Source organism: Cynocephalus volans, chromosome 7 (genome assembly GCF_027409185.1).
Source record: "Cynocephalus volans isolate mCynVol1 chromosome 7, mCynVol1.pri, whole genome shotgun sequence".
NCBI lineage: Eukaryota > Metazoa > Chordata > Mammalia > Dermoptera > Cynocephalidae > Cynocephalus > Cynocephalus volans.
In genome coordinates this window covers 73113064-73131430 of record NC_084466.1, presented here as the reverse complement: position 1 = coordinate 73131430, position 18367 = coordinate 73113064, and positions in this window count along the sequence as shown.

The following is an 18367-nucleotide window of genomic DNA, read 5'->3' as shown; positions in this document are numbered from 1 at the left end:
GCAGCACGCTACCGAGTGCGCCAGGGGCTCGGCACATTAGTTACTTTTAATGACACATTTGAGTTTACTTTTTTGACATTATTTCATTTTATAGTCCCTTATTTCATTTTCTTGTCAGTATTGTATTTTTCTTTTTTTCCTGTCCTTTCCTAACTTCTATTTTCTCCTTGCGTTTTCTTTATTTTCCCTGTTTCTTTATTAGTTTGGAAATTTTTCATTCAATTTCCTTTTTTGGAAGTGGATGCAGAGAAAGTTTTAGCATATGTAGTTGAATTTATATATTTTTATGGTTTGCATAATAAAATAAGAACCTTAGAATGCCCTAAATCTTTTCCAAACTTCTTGATATGTGTTATTTTTGTATAGTATTTTTTATTCCAAAGTATTAAAAGACATGTTAGTTTTCTTAAGTTTTAATTTTAAGGTTAAGAGTTAAGAGGGTGATAAATCGACTATGGTATTTGAAAGATGGAGTCTCTGAGAGGTGATTAGATTGTGAGGACCATGCCCTAGTGAATCGATTGGTGGTTTAACGGTGGTCATGGGCATGGTTCTGATGGCTTTATAAGGAGAGGGAGTGAGAAGCTTAGCTCTCTTGCTCCTGCCATTTTCACCATGTAACACCCTGTGTTGCTATGGAGTCACCACCAGGAAAAGCCCCTCACCAGATGTGCCCCTGGACTTTGGACTTCTCAGCCTCTGAAACTGTAAGCAGTAAATATTGTTTCTTTATAGATGACCCAGTTTCAGGCATTTCTGTTATAAGCAACAAAGACAGACTAATACACCTTAATTAATAATATAGTTGAACACTTCTTTCTGTGTTTATTGGCCTTGAATTTCCTCTTTTGTAAAGTGCCTGCTCAAGACTTTTGTCTGTTTTTAATTGGACTGTTTCTTCTTTACATAATGATTTTGAGGAACTTTTTTATATGTTCTGAATAAATCCTGTGTTAGTTATATATTTTGCAAGTATTTCCACTCTGGTTTGTGCTTTCACTTTCTTAGGGGTGTCATTTGATGAACAGTAATTCTTAATTGTAATGGAGCCCAATTTATCAATCTTTTTTTATAGTTAATCATTTTTATAAATGAAACATTTTCCCACTGCAAGGCCATGAAGATATTATTCTAGATTATTTTCTAAAACTTCTATTGTTTTTGATTTAAACATATAAACCTACCTTCTGATTTATGCATTGGGCATAAGGGAGGGTCAAGTAAATTTTTTCCTATAATTAATTGTCCTAGCACCTTTTATTAAAAAGACTGTCTCTTTCATGTTGCAAGTGCCATAAATCATGAGTCTGTATATGTGTGGGTCTGTATCTGGGCTTCTACTTATTCCATAATTCTATTTGTATATCTTAATTTTCAGTAGACATGTTAGGTAGTAGTTAGGTAGACTAGTCTACCTTTTTCTTCTGCTCTAAGTTTGTCTTGGCTTCTTTTTTGCCCTTTGGATTTTCGTATAAATTTAAAAATCAACTTGGAAATTTCCTAGGGATTTTTACTTGGATTGCATTACATCAATTTGGAAATAAATGGTATCATTATAATATTAGTTTTCTAATCTACAGTTACAGTTTATCTTTCTATTTATTTAGCTCTTCATTAATTTCTTTCAATATTGTTTTACAGTTTCATGGGTAGAGTCTTTTACATACTTTACTTGATTTATTCCTGGGTATTTTTGATGCTATTGTAAAAGTATGCTTAATACTTTTTGTTTTCTGACTGTTGAAATTTTCTCTGTCATATAGAAATAAAATAGATTTTAAAATTTGGCTGGGAAATGATGGCCTAGCAAAAAAGTGAACCAGAGAGACTTTCAAGATGGCGGTGGCTGCGGCGGCTGGCGCGGAGTAGCTGAGGTGGAAAAGGCGGCCACTGGGCCTCAGGCAGCCAGGAAACTTGTGGACCTTCCTCTTGCCATCTCTTAAGGGAGGACAGCTGCTGCTGGCCGGTCGTGGGGGGTGACCGCCACTTTGCCCTCGGCAGGAGAGGCTGCCTCGTTTACAGGCAACAGCTTTGAAGTGTGGAGCAGGAAAAGAACTGTTTCTTAGCTGCAAAAGCGAGTCTCGAAACAGGGAACACGGCGCCAGGGCTGCTGTGGATGCAGACAGGATCCTGGAGGCCGGGGCCGCGCTGAAGGCGGCCAGCTGCCCTATTCAGGAGTCGAGGTTTCAGGCCGGCATTAAAGAAGATTCCTGGGAGCACCCGAGCCGCGCCGTGACTGAACAGCCCGAGGCGGCAGCAGCCGAGAACGGGGAAGGCGGCAAACCAGAGGCAGTGAGCACCCGACGTGGCACAGCACGGTGAGTGACCCCTGGACCAGTCCTGTGGGCGGCAGATGCCCACCCGGCTCCCGCCTGCATCACCAGGCCACTCACCGCCCCGGGGCTCCCTCCATTTTCCCAGGTCCGGGCAGCTCCGCCCGGCTCGGCCGCCACTGAGCCCTCCCACTTGCTTGGCCTGGCGCGGGGCTTTCCGGAGCCTGCGGGCCTGACTCCCCTCCCACTCCCTCCACGGTTCTCTGGCGGGTTGGTGGCGTGGGGCATCCCTGGCCAGTGTTGGGAGGGCAAGGAAGTACGGGCGGGCCGACTGTCACTCCACCACACCCTGGACTCCGGCCCCCAGTAAACTTCCTGTTACTGGGAGGCAGATACCATCTCTGCGGCCACCAGTTCGGAAAAAAGCCTAACTAATTTCTGGTTGGGAATAGTGTGGTAGGAGAGTTCCCAAGTCCGCTTGAACCTGCCGGAGAGCTGGCTGCAGGCGGGCGCTAGACTCGGTTTATACCGGGTGGATACAAAGGTGAACAAGTCCTGAGAAAGATCTACACAGTGCTACAAAGGCACCCAGAGCGACCGGTCGTCTGTGCCTAGCAGAAACCTGGTAGACTTCCTGGGCGAGGCGGGGCCGAGCAGGGTCTTGAAGGCCCAGCTGATAGACGAGGGGTGCAGAAGACACGCCCCAGCCCAGCACAGTGCACACAGAGTGGGGAGACGTGTGGCCAGGGAGGCGGAGACTAGACAGAAACCACACACCCTGTGGGGTCGCCACTCCACGATCCAACAGCCTGGGCCAGAGCACACGGAAAAGGGAGAAGTCCTGCACAGGAAGTGAAAGCTCAACAGAGATCACACACCCTGTGGTACATGATCCACCAGCCCAGCAGAGTCCAAGCTGACCAGAAAGGTGGCTCCCCGGAGAAGCCCAAGACCCGAGGCAACCACACACACAAGGCACTAGAGGCCAACTGAGCAGCCACGGAGGTAGCCATACCAAATTAGCAACCACAGCAACATCCTAGTTATTCAGTAGTCTCAAACCGGTGGACTGTGAAACCCCCTCCCACAATGAATAAACATCAAAAAAAAAGATACCAGAAATACAAAAAATCAAGAAAGCACACCACCAAAAGTTAATAAATCTCAAACTCTAGATCCTATAGAACAAGAAGCCCTTGAAATGACTGACAAGGAATTTCGAGTGATAATTCTAAGGAAACTGAATGAGATACAAGAAAACACAGCTAGACATCATGATGAAATGAGGAAAAGTATACAGGATCTGAAAGAGGAAATATACAAAGAAATCAATGTCCTGAAAAAAAATGTAGCAGAACTTGCTGAACTGAAGAAGTTATTCAGCGAAATAAAAAACACAACAGAGAGTTTAACCAGCAGGCTTGTCGAAGTTGAAGAGAGAACCTCTGAACTTGAAGATGGGCTGTTTGAAATAACACAAGTAGACAAAAAGAAAGAAAAAAGAATCAAGGTCATGGAAGAAAATCTGAGAGAGATATCAGACAACCTTAAGCGCTCAAATATCCGAGTCATGGGTATTCCAGAAGGGGAGGAAAATGGAGATTCCATTGAAAACATATTCAAAAAAATAGTGGCAGAAAACTTCCCAGGTATAGAAAAAGTCACAGATCTTCAGATCCAGGAAGCTCAACGATCTCCAAAAGTATTCAACCCAAAAAGGCCTTCTCCAAGACATGTCATAGTCAAATTGGCAAAACTCAGAGACAAAGAGAGAATCTTAAAAGCTGCAAGAGAGAAGTGTCAAACCACCTATAAGGGAGCACCAATCAGGCTAACATCAGACTTTTCATCACAAACCCTAAAAGCTAGAAAGGAATGGGATGATATTTCATAATACTAAAAGACAAAGATTGCCAGCCAAGAATACTTTACCCTGCAAGGCTATCCTTCCGAAATGAAGGGCAAATAGTATATTTCTCAGACAAACAAAAACTGCGGGAGTTCACTACCACACGACCACCCTTACAAGAAATCCTCAAGGGAGTACTGGTTTTGGTTCCTGAAAAATAACTACCACTGCACTAAAAACCCAAGAAAAATCAAAACCCACTAGTATAATAAAAATGGCATTCATGAAGAGAAAACAAGCAAACAAAAATGCTATCTACAACGTAAGGAACCAACAAACACAGAAACCAATCAGTAAATCAGAAAACACGGAACCAAAGAGACCTAAGACAACCAAACAACCAACAAAATGCTAGGAATAAATCAACACCTTTCAATAAAAACTCTTAATGTAAAAGGCTTAAATTCCCCAATCAAAAGACACAGACTGGCTGACTGGATCAAAAAGGAGGACCCAACTATATGCTGCCTACAAGAGACCCACCTCACCCATAAAGATTCACACAGACTAAGAGTGAAAGGATGGAAAAAGATTTACCATGCAAACAGAAAAGAAAAATGAGCAGGAGTAGCTATTCTTATATCTGACAAAATAGACTTTAAACTAAAAACCATAAAAAGAGACAATGAGGGACACTACTTAATGATAAAAGGACTGATCCATCAAGAAGACATAACAATCATAAATATGTACGCACCTAATGTTGGAGCAGCCAGATTTATAAAACAAACTCTATTAGACCTAAAGAAGGCAATAGACACTAATACCATAATAGCAGGGGACCTGAACACCCCACTGTCAATATTAGACAGATCATCTAGGCAAAGAATCAGTAGAGAAACACAAGATCTAAACAAGACTCTAGACCAATTGGAATTGGCAGATATCTACAGAACATTCCACCCAACAACCTCAGAATATTCATTCTTCTCAGCAGCACCTGGATCATTCTCCAGGATAGATCACATATTAGGTCACAAATCAAGTTTCAATAAATTCAAAAAAATTGGAATTATCCCATGTATCTTTTCAGACCACAATGGATTAAAACTAGAAATTAATAACAAACAAAATTCTGGAAACTATACAAACACATGGAAATTAAACAGCATTCTACTCAATGACATATGGGTCCAAGAAGAAATCAAGCAGGAAATCAAAAAATTTATTGAAACTAATGAAAACAATGATACATCATACCAAAACCTGTGGGATACTGCAAGAGCAGTATTGAGGGGGAAATTTATTGCATTAAACACTCACTTCAGAAGAATGGAAAGATGGCAAGTGAACAACCTAACACTTCACCTTAAAGAACTAGAAAAACAAGAACAATCCAAACCTAAAGTTAGCAGACGGAAAGAAATCATTAAGATCAGAGCAGAACTGAATGAAATTGAACACCAAAAAACAATTCAAAAGATCAACGAATCAAAAAGTTGGTTTTTTGAAAAGATAAATAAAATTGACAAACCATTAGCATGGCTAACAAAAAAAAGAAGAGAGAAGACTCAAATAACAAAAATTAGAAATGAAAAAGGCGGTATTACAACTGATTCATCTGAAATACAAGGAATCATTCGAGACTACTATAAACAACTATACGCCAACAAATTTGAAAATCTGGAGGAAATGGATAAATTTCTGGACACACACAAGCTCCCAAAACTGAACCATGAAGACGTAGAAAATTTGAACAGACCAATAACAATAAAGGAGATTGAAGCTGTTATCAGAAGGCTCCCAACAAAGAAAAGCCCAGGACCAGATGGATTCACAGCAGAATTTTACCAAACATTCAAAGAGGAATCGACACCCATTCTTTACAAACTATTCCAAAAGATTGAAACGGACGCAAATCTCCCAAACTCATTCTATGAAGCAAACATCATCCTGATACCAAAACCAGGTAAAGATGCAACCAAAAAAGAAAACTACAGGCTGATATCCTTGATGAATATAGATGGAAAAATCCTCACTAAAATACTTGCAAACAGAATACAGCAACACATACGAAAAATTATTCATCACGATCAAGTGGGATTCATTCCAGGGATGCAAGGTTGGTTCAACATACGCAAATCAATAAATGTGATACACCATATTAATAAACTCAAACACAAGGACCAGATGATCATCTCTATAGATGCTGAAAAAGCATTTGATAAAGTTCAGCACTCATTCATGACAAAGACCCTCTATAAGTTAGGTATAGAGGGAAAGTATCTCAACATAATTAAAGCCATATATACCAAACCCACTGCCAATATCATCCTGAATGGGGAAAAGCTGAAAGCTTTTCTTTTAAGAACAGGAACTAGACAAGGATGCCCACTCTCACCACTCCTATTCAACATAGTGTTGGAAGTACTAGCCAGAGCAATCAGAGAAGAGAAGGAAATAAAGGGCATCCAGATTGCAAAAGATGAAGTCAAACTGTCCCTGTTTGCAGATGACATGATCCTATATATCGAACAGCCTAAAACCTCTACAAAAAAACTGTTGGAATTGATAAATGATTTCAGCACAGTAGCAGGATACAAAATCAACACACAAAAATCAGTAGCATTTCTTTTCTCCAATAGTGAACATGCAGAACGAGAAATCAAGAAAGCCTGCCCATTTACAATAGCTACCAAAAAAATAAAATACTTAGGAATTGAGTTAACCAAAGAGGTGAAAAATCTCTATAATGAGAACTACAAACCACTGCTGAGAGAAATTAGAGAGGATACAAGAAGATGGAAAGATATCCCATGCTCTTGGATTGGAAGAATCAACATAGTGAAAATGTCCATACTACCCAAAGTGATATACAAATTCAATGCAATCCCCATCAAAATTCCAAAGACATTTTTCTCAGAAATGGAAAAAACTATCCAGTCATTTATATGGAACAATAAAAGACCACGCATAGCCAAAGCAATGCTGAGCAAAAAAAATAAAGCTGGAGGCATAACACTACCGGACTTTAAGGTATACTACAAAGCTATAATAACCAAAACAGTATGGTACTGGCATAAAAACAGACACACTGACCAATGGAATAGAATAGAGAATCCAGAAATCAACCCACACACTTACTGCCATCTGATCTTTGACAAAGGCACCAAGCCTATTCACTGGGGAAGGGACTGCCTCTTCAGCAAATGGTGCTGGGATAACTGGATATCCATATGCAGGAGAATGAAACTAGATCCATACTTCTCACTGTATACTAAAATTAACTCAAAATGGATTAAGGATTTAAATATACACCCTGAAACAATAAAACTTCTTCAAGAAAACATAGGAGAAATACTTCAGGAAATAGGACTGGACACAGACTTCATGAACACGACCCAAAAAGCACGGGCAACCAAAGGAAAAATAAACAAATGGGATTATATCAAACTAAAAAGCTTCTGCACAGCAAAAGAAACAATTAACAGAGTTAAAAGACAACCAACAGAGTGGGAGAAAATATTTGCAAAATATACATCTGACAAAGGATTAATATCCAGAATATACAAGGAACTCAAACAACTTTACAAGAAGAAAACAAGCAACCCAATTAAAAAATGGGCAAAAGAGCTAAGTAGGCATTTCTCTAAGGAAGATATACAAATGGCCAACAGACATATGAAAAAATGCTCAACATCACTCAGCATCCGGGAAATGCAAATCAAAACCACACTGAGATACCACCTAACCCCAGTTAGGATGGCTAAAATCCAAAAGACTATGAACGATAAATGCTGGCGAGGTTGTGGAGAAAAAGGAACTCTCATACATTGTTGGTGGGACTGCAAAATGGTGCAGCCTCTATGGAAAATGGTATGGAGGTTCCTCAAACAACTGCAGATAGATCTACCATACGACCCAGCTATCCCACTGTTGGGAATATACCCAGAGGAATGGAAATCATCAAGTCGAAGGTATACCTGTTCCCCAATGTTCATCACAGCACTCTTTACAATAGCCAAGAGTTGGAACCAGCCCAAATGTCCATCATCAGATGAGTGGATACGGAAAATGTGGTACATCTACACAATGGAATACTACTCAGCTATAAAAACAAATGAAATACTTCCATTTGCAACAACATGGATGGACCTCGAGAGAATTATATTAAGTGAAACAAGTCAGGCACAGAAAGAGAAATACCACATGTTCTCACTTATTGGTGGGAGCTAAAAATTAATATATAAATTCACACACACACACACACACACACACACACACACACACACAAAACCGGGGGGGGGGGAGAAGATATAACAACCACAATTACTTGAAGTTGATACGACAAGCAAACAGAAAGGACATTGTTGGGGGGGAGGGGGGGAGGGAGAAGGGAGGGAGGTTTTGGTGATGGGGAGCAATAATCAGCCACAATGTATATCGAGAAAATAAAATAAAAAAAAAAAAAAAGAAAAATCTACCTCAATTACAAAGTAAAAAAACAAAAACAAAAAAAAATTTTAAAAAAAAGTGAACCAGATGGTGGAGAACAGATAGTAGGCAGCTGGGTCTCTGGCTTTCGGGAATCCTACACAATGGAGAATCCTCCTGCTTTCAATATTTGCATTTTTATGTTTTTATATAGTGTCATAATAAGAAAATATGATTTTCTGTACTAGTTTCCCATCACTATTATAATAATTTATTACAAATTTAGTGCCTTAAAACAACACAAAGTTATTATCTTATAGTTCTGGTGTCCAGAAGTCTAAAATGGGTTGGTAGGTCCTGGCCTTTTTCAGATTCTAGAGGCCACTTGCATACCTTGGCTTGTGGTCTCCCATCACTTTGATCTCTGCTTGTGTTGTCACATATCTGACACTGATCTTCTCTTCCTCTTATAAAGACCCTGGTGATTACATTGGCCCACCCACATAATCCACGATGATCTCCCCACCTCAAGATGCTTAGCTTAATCACATCTTCAAAGTCCCTTTTGCCATGTAAGGTAGCACATTTACAGACTCTGGGGATTAGAACATGGACATCTTTGCGTGGGGTGGGGGCGGTCATTACGCAGCTTACCACATCCTCCATGGCTGATCTACCTTGCTGAATTCTCAGGAAGACTAGCCTCCTGCCAAAAATAGTGATTGAAATGAAAAGTCTATTGTCTACGTAATTAAAAGTTTTTTTTTCTGTATTAGAACAAAACAAACATTTGTTTGATTTAAACATTTGCCAAAACATTCTCTTTTTTTTGGCAGCTGGCTGCTTGGTGTTACAAGGCTGCACTTCAATCAACTGAGCCAAAACATTTTGAATGTCTCCCTGCACCGTTATCAGTGACCTTAATTTCTGGACCATCTAGATTACTAGTAGTTAAGAGTTAATAGAAATTTTAGTCTGTTTGGAATACTTTGAACTTTTACAGATTTCTGTTCTTTGTTCAAAATATTCTGGGTTTGTTAGTTATTATTATTCCCTGAGACTGATACTTTTGTGTCTAAATGTAAAAGAAAGTGATAGATTTTACTCATGGGACATCATTTATTTGTAATCAATTTCATTCTTTGATTTGATCTTAAAAATACTGCTGCATTTTATATACTTCCTAATGGCAGAGGAGAGAATTCTTACCTATTTGGTTGAGGGGTGTGTCTTAGTCCATTCAGGCTGCTATTATAAAATACCTTAGAAGGGATAATTTATAAAAAACAGGAATTTACTTCTCGTAGTTCATGAGGCTGGGAAGTCCAAGATCAAGGCTCCAGCAGATTTAGTGTCTGGCAAGGGCTCGTTCTCTGCTTATCTGACGGCTCCCTCAAGCCTTTGGATAAAGGCATTAATTCCATTCGTGAGGATAGATCCATCAAGATCTGATCACTTCTTAAGGCCCCATCCACCTCTTAACACAATCACCTTGGGGGTTAGGTTTCAACGTGTGAATTCTGGAGAAACACAAACATTCAGGCCATAGCAGGATACAACAATATTACTATTTATAACTTATATTACTTAACTTATACCCTTTCCCTCCATATTTGAATATAGTTAAAGCTCTAGTAATATAAGTTACATAATTATTATGGCTTTTTGTACCACTTTTCATACCACTGAGCACCCCATGGTGTTTTTACCTGAGGTTGAAAAGCACAAGTAGCAAAAGCAGGAGATCTGAATTCAGAAGATCTGAGTGCTGCTAATTACCAGCTGTATAATCTTGGGCATGCCTTTTAACCTCATCTGTAAAATGAGAATAGTAGTAACACTTACTTAACAGAGTTGTTATGACAGTGGATGTGGAGAAAGTGCTCTGCACACTGCAGCAGCTCTAGTATTTGTTTACTTAATATTGTTCCCAAGACTGGAATTTGATTTTTCGGGACTTTTCTAGTATTAATAGATAGAAAATTGAACCCAATCTGGCTTAAAATGAAAGGGGAGTTTACTGGCTCACATGACACAAAATTCCAGAAGTATATCTGCTTCAGGTGTAGTTTGATCAAGGAGATAACATGTTTTCACCGGGAACCACTGTCTGACTCTTCAGCCTGCTACTCTTGTGTAGTGATTTCATGCTGTGTTAATGTAGCGTCAGTATGACTTGACAGCTTTAGATCTAGTAATCTATGTTTAACTTCAAAGAAAAATAGCACATTTCTTTCAGGTAGTTTCTTTAGAAACCCTAGGATTTCTCTAAATTGGACGAATTTGGATGACATGCTCATCTCTGACATAACCCGATGAGGTGAGCAGTCTGAAGGGACTTACCCAACATGAATCAAACGGACCAACCACAGAACCTAGGTGGCACCCCTGAACCACAAGTATTGGGGGTGGAAAATGATTTGGGGTGTTATATATAACCAAAAGAAGGGAGGTGGGTTTGGGATTGTAAAAAAATATCCATTCCAGGGGCACTTAATGTTTTTGAGAAGATGTCATTTTATCCTTAGTTCGCCCTACTCAGGAGAGAGAGCTTTCATGGAAGAAATTTTGCTTTTTTGTTTTAAAATCTTCTCCTACCTCCCTTTGTTTATCTGAAGCTCATAATTATAACATGCTGTATATCTTTTCTTTCTTTCTGGCAACCATTTTCCCCCATCTGTTTTTAATTGAATGATGTATGGGAAAGCCACATTTTCCTAGCTGGGAAAGCTTGGTGAGCCATTTTCTATGTCTCTGTGCATTCTGTTTAACACATTCTCGTTTTTAGCATTTGGGGAAGATTTATGCATATGATTGGTAGCCGATATTAGCTCTTAAAAGTCTTAGATAATTCAAAGTTTCATTTATCCTTGAGCACTTTTCCATGGCTACTTAGGATATTGTTGTAAATATGTGAAACTAGCTGATGTAGATATGCTATTTAATATTTTATGGCCATAATATAAGTTAGTTAGTATTTTTTTTCTAGCCAATTTGATTTATATTTACTTATTTTGATGCTAATATTAAATGCAGGATGTTAAGATTAAAATGTTAAGAAACATTTTTTTTTTCTGAATAAGGCTGAAAACTGATCATAGATAATCACCTAAATTTTAAACTATCAGTTCTACCAGGGGAAAGAAAAAACAATTCATTTTTAAAGCCTGTACACTACTATACTGCACAGTTTCAAATGATAAAGCTGACGAATTCAATTTTAGAAAGAAGCATTGAAGTATTTACTCTTTATCATGGTACCCTGTTACTCTTTGAAGACTCTACTGGAAGATCATGAGATACCTAGATCATCATTGATAGTGCTTTTCTTCTGGTGCATTTTAAAATCCTTACGGGAACAAGTTTTTGTTGTTTTGTTTTTGGCTAGATTTCTGTTTTGATTTGGTAGTCTTATTCAATAATTCATGCTTTTTTGGTTACATTAAGTATTTGTGAAAAAATGCATAAATAAATAGCTCAATTGACCAAAGTGATTTTCTTTTTTATAAAAATTTAATCTCTCTTTGCCTTTTTCACTTTATTGAATCTCATTCATTCAGGTATCTCCTCAAGATCAAAAGTTAATAAAGACCCTTTGATTCACTTTGCTTTTGCTAGCCTATGCTTTCAAAACAGCAATAAGCAAGTGGCATCTGCCTGGGTAACTTATTATATGGACAGGAGATAACACCTAATGTAAACTGTTCAGTCATTCTCCCACGACTCTGTGAGATGCTCTGGCAAAATGGTAGGAGGAAAAAATTTGAAAACGTCTCTCAAATCTTTCCTATCTAAACCCATTACTTATAAGAATCAGGTGCTGTGAGGTGCCTCTGCAGCACTGGTATAGTATACTTTGTTTAAAGCCTGGATCCACCAGTTACTACCATGAGGTTTTGTAGGATTACTTAATTTTTCTGTCCTCATTTTATTCATCTCTAAAATGGAGATTATAATATTACGTCTTCCTAGGACTATGGTTGGGATTAAAGGAGTTATATATGTATGGTATTTGGAAGAGTGTTTGGCAGATAGTAAGCATTCTGTAAATGTTCATCACTATTATGGAATGGAGTACAGCATGACAGGTAAGAGCCGAGGCTTTGGAGTCAAACTTGCTTAATTTTATTCTAGCTCTGCCCTTGGGCACACTAGTAATATTCCTGAGGCATAATTCTCTCATTTGTAAAATTGATGTAATAATGGTACAAAAGTCATAAGATCATTGTGAGTTTAAATGAGATAATATTTACAAAACACTTAGAGTAATGCCTGGCACATGTAATCACTGCACAAATATTACCTACTATATTAATAGCATCTGTGTTAAATTATAAAATCCACAGGAACATACAGAAGACATTTACTTAATTCAATTTGCATAGATTCTAAAAGAGAAACTCTTATGAATAAATACTTCCAAATAATTAGGTTTTAAATTTGGATTAGCCATGCTTTATTTTTTTTTTTACTCCTCCACTTAGTATTATGGTAAGTGGTTGAATTCTACGACAGATATAAGTCAACACAAATGTTAATATGAAACAAGCTAAACAGCTAAATATGAAGCAGTTAAACAGCTTAACATGAAACAGTTAAACAGCAAAGCCCTATGATAGAAAAACTCGGCTCAGCTCCAAGAGAAAATGGATCCTGAGATATAAATATTTGTATCAAGAGGTAGGAAATAATCATAAAGGAATGAGCTTTATGGAATAAAGGAATGGATGAAGGTTCCAGAGAAATGCCTTTGCGCGGACAAGAATATATTCATTATCCTAAGTGCTACCACCTCTGTAGTAGTATAGCACAGAAGACACATCAGAGAATTTGTGTTGGACTAACTTCTGTAGTTCCTGCTTTGTGCATATTGGGGCAAAAGTATCTAGAAAGAGAAAAAGTAATTGTAGTGGATTGAATTATGTCCCCCCAAAACTCATTGAAGTTCGAATTGTGTCCCCCAAATTTTATGTATTAGAAACTTAGCCTCCACTGTGACTCTTAAGAGGGTGGGAAATCCTATTATGGTCATTGAAAGGTGGAGCCTTGAAGAGGTGATTGGATTGTAGGACTGTGCAGTAGTGAATGAAGTAAAAATGGTAGTCGGAGCATGGTTCTCAGGGCTTTAAAAGAAGAGGAGAGTCTGTCTTTCTCTCTGCTCTCTCTGCTTCCACTGTTTTGCAAGGTGAGACCCCTGGGTCACTGTTGTCACCACCGGATGGACTTTGGTCTTCTTAGCCTCAGAAACTGCAAACAATAAATTTCATTTTCTTTATAAATTACCCAGTTCCAAATATTTCATTATAAGCAATGGAAATGAACTAATACAGTAACATTACTCTAAAAGTGGTAGAAATACAGTTGATGAACTATGTATAGAAGAGGCACTAAACCCATACTTTATTCATTGAACTTTGAGCAATTGCAGACTATAAGACTTATTATTTTTGCAATTGTCATATCAGCATTAGTGTCAGGAAAATAACCCACCCAGTGGAAATTTTCATAAGGAAAACAAAACCCCTCCACAGCCAAAAAGTTGGTGCAAGATAAAAACTGCTGGGATGACATAAGGAGAGCAAGATAAAGACAAGGCCAGTAATAGGACCCAAATTACTCATGACCAAAGTCTTCATAATTTTTAGTGGATACTTACTAATACCAGGTACTGTGCCAAGTGCTTCAGATACATGATTTCATTTAATCTTCACTTCAACCTTTTAGACACTGTTATTAAGTCCCATTTTGTAGTGGAATAATTTTTTCATTGTTTCAAGGCTAGGCAAAAAATCAGACATTCTGAATCAAGAGTTCATGTTCCAACAGTGGCTTTGTATTCCATATCACTTCATTATAGAAGAGTAATTTGCAATTTTCAAAAAACCCCACTCTGTAGTTACAGCCATGCTTGAGTTAATTGTTATTGAAATGCAGTCATGTGTCACTTAATGACTGGGATAAGCTCTGAGAAATGCATTGTTAGGTGATTTTGTGATTGTACAAACATCGTAGAGTGTACTTACACAAACTTAGAAGGCATAGCCTACTACACCCATAGGCTATATGGTATACCTTATTGCTCCTAGGCTACAAACCTGTACAGCATATTACTGTACTGAATATTGTAGGCATTAATACTGTAATACTGTAGGCAGATATATATATATATATATATATATATATATATTTTTATGACCGGTAAGGGGATCACAACCCTTGGCTTGGTGTCAGCCAGTGAGCGCACCGGCCATCCCTATATAGGATCCGAACCCACGGCAGAAGCGCTTCTGTGCTCCCAGCACCGCACTCTCCCAAGTTAGCCACGGGGTCGGCCCACTGTAGGCATATTGTAATCTAATGGTATTTGTGTACCTAAATATATCTAAATATTTCTAAATATACAAGAAGTACATTAAAAATACAGTTTAAAAGATTAAAAATGATACTCCTGTATAGGGCACTTACATGAATGGAGCTTGCAGGACTGGAAGTTGCTCTGGGTGAGTCAGTGAGTGAGTGGTGAGTGAGTCTGAAGGCCTAGGACATTACTGTACAGTACTATAGACTATAAACAATGTATACTTAAGCTTTCTTTGCTAAATTTATATAAAAAAAAGTAATAGCACTGTGATGTTATGCTATAACATCACTAGTCAATAGGCACTTTTCAGCTTCATTACAAAAGTCCACAATCGTATATGTGGTCTACACTTGATCAAAACGTCATTATGTGCTGCATGATTTCTTAGAGTTAACTTTACAATGTAGGTTAAGTTCTTCTCAAATGAATCCTTCTGTGGTTATTATAAAGTCCTAAGTTAAAACACTGCCACCCATGTAAACAGGGAGAACCAGCAGCCCTGCTTGCCTGAGATTGTGGTCCTATTTGGGATAAACAATGGACTGGTGAACTAGCTGGAGATTTAACAAGGATTTCTAGCAAATAAACAGTCACAGAGTGTGATAAGCTCTCCATGTATTCAAGGTTGACCAAAGGCTGTGTGCATGGGCAGTAGAGACAGAAATGGGCCCAACCCACCCACACATTCCTGGCTGACAGGGGCTAAGCACATGCCTAGAGAAGACTCAAAACATCTTGGTGAAAAGGAAAAGCTGGGAAAGGTTTGAAAATAGCCCGTGCTTTGAGTGTACTCTCCAGACCACACACAGATCCATCAGCACAGTAGAAGCCTTACTGGCTGAGGTCTTTGAACACAACCTGTGAAAATTTTTGCATGAACACTAAGCTATGTAAATACATCAGTGATTTCTGGGAAATCAGGCTTAAACATAAAAGCAAGAAAAAAAAGGGGAAGGGGAAGTTCTGGTTAAGATGGCAGACTAGAGATTTTCAGTGTGAAATCCCCCATCACAGCAAGGAATGGAGAGGTAGCATCAGTGCAGGAGGAATTTTCTCTTGCAACAGGAAGAATCTCCTAGGCCATGAACATTTCCCAGTGGTAATCCTGTATTGCTCCTGCCTCAGCCTGTCCTCACCTCTACCAAATTCACCAGTGTCATTGCCTAGCCCTAGGGCTGAGGTCCATCTCTCCCCACACAAGTTCTTTCCCCACTCTGCAGTGGCCATTGGCACACTCTGCTGCATGGCTCATGCTGCCTGCAGCCACAGCATTTGCCACTGGAGCCACACACTGGGCAGACCTGGTCCCAGACACTCAAATTCTGTGCCACCTGGCAGCAACCCTTCGAGCCCCACCTCATGTAGCTTCTGCTGTGGGAGCCTTGAGACACCTGGCTGCATCCTCTGGAGACCTGCCCAGGTGGCTTCCACTACCAGAGCCCAGCACCACCTAGTCTCAGCTGCTCCACCCATACCTGTCAGCACCCCCAAAACTGCTCAGTCTACCTGAAACAACTGAGTATACCTGAAACTACTGAGACTATAGAGTCTTCCTGGTATCAAAACTAAAACAAACATAAAACAATTCTGTAGAAGGGATGCTCTCTCCTCAAAAGCCATCTGAGTAACTGAAGTAGCAACTGCTCCACCAGATGACCAGAAATTAATGTAGGTATACTAGAAACATGAAAAAATAAGAAAACCTGACACCCCCAAAAGAATACAATAACTCAAATGCCAAATCCCAAACTACAAGAAACACTTGAAAAGTCTGAAAAAGAATTCTGAACAATTTTAAAGGAATTCAGTAAGATACGATAAGAATTAATAAACAAAACAATGAAATGAGAGAAACAATCCCATACATGAAGGAGGAAATCGACAAAGAGATAAATGCCGTAAAAAGGATATACAGCCCTGCGCAGCCCTCCTTCTGCCCAAGAGAGACTCCTGTGACCAGGGACCTAGGCAGAAGCCCCAGGCAACCCTCCTACTGCCCAAACAGAAAGCAGGACAACCTCCCATGCTTGTGGACCCAGGTGAAAGACCTGCGCAGCCTCCCACTGCCCAAACAGAAGTCACAAACATCACAAACACTGCTTCCACATAGGTGGTCCACCACAGCCACCACCACAGCTACTGCCAACACATGGATAGCTCACCACCACAGCAGCAGCCAGGACAACCCTGCAGGCAGCCTGGCACACACTTGACTGCATTGATACAAGGCGAGTCACCAGCAGAGCCTGCAAATTGAGGAGGAAGTCTTTCTCCTCAAAGCATGCTCCAGAATAATAGAATAGCCCAACCAAATAACCAGACATCAGTGTAGAGATACTAGAAATGTGAATAAACAATAATATATGACACTACCGGAGGAATACAGTAATTCTCAAGTACCAGACCCCATAGAGCAGGAAACCCTTGAAATGACTGAAAAGGAATTTCAAGCAATGATTGTAAGAAAAATCAAAGAGATAAGAGAAGACTCAATTAGAGAACACAATGAAACAAGGAAAAATATCCAGGAATTGAAGGAGAAAACTCACAAAGAGATTAATGCCTTGAAAAAAATGCAGCAGAACTCCTGGAACTGAAGGATTCATTCACTGAAATAACAAACATGACTGAGAGCTTAAGCAGTAGGTTACAGCAAGCAGAAGAACAAATTTCAGATCTTGAAGATGGTCTTTCTGAAGTAACCCATGTGGACAAAAAAAAAAAAAAAAAAAAAAGGAAAAGAAAAGTTAAAGAATGAAGAAAACCTAGGAGAGTTAACAGACAACCTAAGTATGCAAACATGTGAATCATGGATATTCCAGAAGGGGAGGAGAAAAGTAAAGGCATTAAAACCTATTCAATGAAATAACAACAGAAAACTTCCCAGGTACAGGGAGAGATATGGTCATTCATATTTAGGAAGCTCAAAGATCACCAAACAGAGTCAATCCAAAATATGAGATGATATATTCAAAATACTAAAAGAAAAAAATTGCCAGCCAAGAATAGGCTCTCCTTCAGAAATGAGGGAAATGCAGACAACAAAAACTGTAGGAGTTCACCACCTTATGAACAGCCCTTCAAGAAATTCTCATGGGAGTCCTACCTCTGGGATCTGAAAAATGATAATCACTATCACAAATACACAAGAAAGAACAAATCCACTGCTAAAACAAAAATGCAAATGAGAAAGAGGAAGAAACTAAATCTTACCACCTCAAAAAAAACCCAAAATGATATAAGCCCCCCAAACACTGAAGACCAATAATCAAAAGAGAAGAAAAGAACAAATGGTATTTAAAACATATAAACAGAAAGCAATAAAATGCCAGGAGTAAGGTAATACCTGTCAATAACAACCCTAAATATAAATGTATTAAATTTCCCATTCAAAAGACACAGACTGATTGACTGTATTAAAAAGTTAGACTCAACTATATGCTGTCTTCA